Source organism: Felis catus, chromosome D1, assembly GCF_018350175.1.
Source record: "Felis catus isolate Fca126 chromosome D1, F.catus_Fca126_mat1.0, whole genome shotgun sequence".
NCBI classification, from domain to species: Eukaryota; Metazoa; Chordata; class Mammalia; order Carnivora; family Felidae; genus Felis; species Felis catus.
Genome location: NC_058377.1, coordinates 67,675,115 through 67,679,524, shown reverse-complemented (window position 1 = coordinate 67,679,524; position 4,410 = coordinate 67,675,115). Strand labels below are relative to the sequence as shown.

The window sequence follows — 4,410 nt, the reverse complement described above, 5'->3', positions numbered from 1 at the left end:
AGTGTGTACTTACAAACCCAAACAAGTACGTTGAAGGAAACGTCCTCCTTTCCTATGGAGATAAAAGTAATATAAGGCAGACCGATCTGGTTTGAATTCGGACTCCCTCAAACAGTTGTTTTGTGACCTGGGCAGACGCTTCCCTTTGCTCAGCTTCTGTGTCATCCTCAAACGTCACACATGGAGGAACGCCATACTTCCTCGTGGGGTTCTGTGGGAACTGAATCCAAAAACTGATATGAGGGAGCCCATCCCAGGGCCTGGCCTGAGGCTCCCAGGAGGTAGTCAGGTGCCACTGCGGGGTCTGAGGACACTTGACAGACACTGTCCTTATCGCGCCTGTTGTGAATGTCCTTTGAAATCCTTACTGTTTATTTTTACCAAATTAGGCATATCTACACTGTTTCGGCAGCAGCTTTAGGAAACCGCATACCTGCTTCTACCTTCGAATAGATACACAGAAAAAAGTGATTGCAGTCCCATTGCCTTTGGCTCTGGGAAAGTGCTGCATATGCATGAAATGGCAGCTCTTTGGGACTTCCAGACTGCCTGCCCTCCGCAGGGCTCCCGTATGCTAATCTCCCCGGTCTGCCCGGCCATCAGCTTGCCCGGTTTGAAACTTTGCTGGCCGTTCAGGATGTGCAAGAGTCTGCAAAACAAAGCTCATCAAGTTAAACAGTTACCCTATGACCCAGCAATTCCCCCCACCACAGGTATAGACCCAAGAGAATTGAAAGTATGTCCACACACAAACTTGTTCATGAATGTTCATAGCAGCATTATTCACAATGGCTAGAAAGTGCAAAAAAGAAAACCCCAAATGTCTATTAATTAATGGATAAACAAAATGTGCTATATCCATCTCATATTGGTTTCCTATTACTGCTGTAACAAATTACCAGAAATTTCCAAAACAATACAAATTTATTATCTTACTTTTCTGGAGGCTGAAAGCCCTTAACTGGTTTCACTGGCTAGAGGCAGGACTTGTGCCTTCTAGAGGTTATGAAGGAGGAATCTCTTTCCTTGCCTTTGGTGCTTCCAGTGGCCACTGGGTATTCCTTGGCTTGAAGCCTCTCCCTCCATCTTCAAAGAGCAACACGGCAATCCTGCTTTTATCCTTATCCTTATCATAATCCAGGATAATCTTCCCATCTCAAATCCTCAGTTAGTCACATCTGCAAAATCCCTTTTGCCATATAAGATCACATTCCAGGGATGGGCCACGGATGTCTTTGGGAGTCATTACTCAGCCTACTGTACAATAAAATATTATCCAGCCACGGAAAGGAATGATTTATTGATACATGCTACAACATGGACAAAACTGGAAACATCAGGCTAAGTGAAAAAATGACACAGAAGGCCCCAAAATATCTGATTCCATTTATATAAAATGTCCAGCATAAACAAACTAACGGAGACAAAAGTAGATTAGTGATTGCCAGGGGCTGGAGGGAGGGGCAATGGGAAGTGACTGCTAGTGGGTATATGTAGTTTCTTTTGGGGAGGGGGGTGATAAAAATGTTCTGGAATCAGATAGTGGCTGGTGATGGTACAACTTTATGAATATACTAAAACCACTAAATTGTACACTTTAAAAGGATGAATTTATGATATGTGAATTATATCTCAATAAAAAATAAGTGCATTAGAAGAAACTTCATCATGCATCAACATTACCTATAAATAATAAAAGTGAAAATATACTTTTTAAATCAAATTGTGGTCTGAGTTGTATTTAAATAAAGTGCTTTCCACCAAATTGTTCAATGCAACTGTATGTCCCCCTGGGAGACAGTCTAGTGTGGTGGTTGAGGGGGGACCCTGGAATCAGGCTTGGTGCCCAAGTTCAAGCCCTGGCTCTGCCCCTTACTAGCTGTGTCACTGAGTCTCAGTTTTCTCATCTGCACAGTGGGGATAATACAAGTACTTGCCCTCAGAGTTGTAAGTATTCAATAAAATAATCTACGTAAAGCTCAGCACATAGTAAGTGCTCGACACACACAAGCTATTGCATTTGTTACCCCCACCTCTGCTCTGCCCAGCGGTGGGGAGAAGGAGTGAGATTCTGGCTGACCTAATGGGATCCAAACATCCTCTTTGAGTCTCAGGTTGTCAGTGGGAATTAGAAGGCATCAGAAAGCTTCTGGGGTGCCCGGGTGGCTCAGTTGGTTAAGCGTCCAACTCTTGGTTTCGGCTCAGGTCATGATCTTATGGTTCATGAGTCTGAGCCCCACATCAGGCTCCACGCTGGCAGTTCAGAGCCTGCTTTGGATTCTCTCTCTCCCTCTCTCTCTCTGTCCCTCCCCTGCTCACATTCTCTCTTTCTCAAAATATAATTTTTTTTTAAGTTAAAAAAAAAAGAGAAGGCATCAGGATGCTTCAAAGGGTAAAAAAAGAAATGAGCTGGTTGGGGGAGGCTTGGTATTCACGCATGCATGTATCCATTTAGTTGCTCATTCCTTCCATCACTGTTCGTTTACAGACACTGACTGAGAGCCGACTGCATGCATATCTGGCCCCGTGATCCTGCCGGAGACAGACTCCCGTGGAATGCACTATCACTGCAGAAGACAGATAAAACTCAGGGCAATAAGATAAACCAGGCCCTGTGCTGGAAGCAGACCCCAGGGTGGGCAAGTGCACGGGGTGAGTGGATGAGAGGACAAAAAGGACAGAGTGGTTAGTCCTAAGGTGGCGAGGAGAGGCAAGGAAAGACTTCATAGAGGAGGTCTAGATACCCCACTAGACTAGGCATTCTTGAATGTGTGCTCACACGTGTGTACATGCATGTGTGTCTGAGTGTGTGTACATAGGCAGTGGGTGACAGATAAAAGAGAGACAGGATAGAGTGCATAAGTAAAGAAGTTGCATTCTTGGCATGAGCAAACACCCAAAGATATGAGGCTGCCTGGATTTTTGAGGACGTATTGGTAGTTCCTGCAGGCAGTGGCTTGGCTGGAAAGAAGTCAGCTGTGCTAAGAGAAAGGCAACCAAAATAGTTTAGGGAGACAGGGAGTGAGCTGATTGGATTTGCTTTTAAGAAGGTCTTGTTGGGGCGCCTGGGTGGCGCAGTCGGTTAAGCGTCCGACTTCAGCCAGGTCACGATCTCGCGGTCCGTGAGTTCGAGCCCCGCGTCAGGCTCTGGGCTGATGGCTCAGAGCCTGGAGCCTGTTTCCGATTCTGTGTCTCCCTCTCTCTCTGCCCCTCCCCCGTTCATGCTCTGTCTCTCTCTGTCCCCAAAATAAATAAACGTTGAAAAAAAAATTTTTTTAAAAAGAAGGTCTTGCTGGGTGTGGTGTGAGAAAAGGCTGGAAACCACGGTTGGGAGACTGTGGCACTGATTAAGCTTTGGGTGCTGGGGACCTGAGCCCAGGCAGGGGTGGAGAAGGACAGGGAGGATCCATTCCCATCCCTACTGAACACCAGCATCCAGCCCTGCGTACAGACAGGCAGGCAAACGCTCGCTCCCCTAAAGGCACTGGCACCCCAAAACCACACCAGTGGACACATTGGAGGGTGTGATGATTGCTTTCAGGTGTCAGCTTGGCTGGGCTACATCACCCAGTGGTTCAATCAAACACTAATCTAGGCGTGGCCCTGAAGGTATTTGTAGACAGGGTAAACTACAATCAGCAGACTTGAAGTAAAGGCGGTTACCCTCCATAATGTGGCTAGACCTCATTCAATCAGCTGAAGGCCTCACAAGCAAAAGCAGGTTTCCTGGAAAAGAAATTTGGAGAAAACGGACCAATACAAAGGTTGGTTACCCACTCCTTACAAGGCTCTAGAAACCAGACCTTCTCTGGAGTCCTGCCTGAAGTTGGTGGTGGCTTGTGCTGGTCCCAAGTGAGGAACGATCGTCAGTCACAGATCCCTGGTTGGGAGACACGGGAGGCACTGGCCTCCTCCTCTCCTCAGCACATCCCCTCACCACACCGCCGCCTCCTGAGGCTCAGCCCACCCACCGGCCACCCCAGGTCAGGAGGAGGTCCGGCTCGGCATCAGCAGCCCAGCACCGGGTCCTTCTGACCTTCTGCCACCTCTTCTCTAGCCAGTCCTCCCCTGTCCCTTGTAGCCAGGCTCCAACGATGGAGGTGCTGCTTCAGTTCCTGTCTGGTGTTTCAGAGGTTCTAGAACTAGAATCGAGCCTTGCTCCCCTTACCCCCCCCCCCGCCGCCTTTGCCAGGCCCCAAGAGTCATGCCCCTGGTTTCCAGGGTCTGTGACTGGGGTCCTGCTACCTTCTCGGAGACACCCCTAACCCTGGGCTCCCCACTCAATGTCCACTGCCTAACCCATCACCAAGCATTTGACCGTGTGTGAGTCCATCTGGCCGTGGGCCTTGGCCACCCTTGGGCTGGTGTGTCCCACCCTGACTGAGCCCTGGGCCGGGCCCAGGAGGGCAT

The 4,410-nt window shown here is 48.5% G+C and overlaps 1 long non-coding RNA gene across 1 annotated transcript; it reads right to left on the bottom strand.

Moving 5' to 3' along the window:
- Positions 1–342: 342 nt before the first annotated feature.
- Positions 343–4,116, bottom strand: LOC109492348. Its single transcript, XR_002146190.3, has 2 exons — positions 3,804–4,116; positions 343–649 (listed from the first exon to the last, which is right to left on the bottom strand). It is a non-coding gene; the product is annotated as an uncharacterized LOC109492348 (long non-coding RNA).
- Positions 4,117–4,410: the final 294 nt, after the last annotated feature.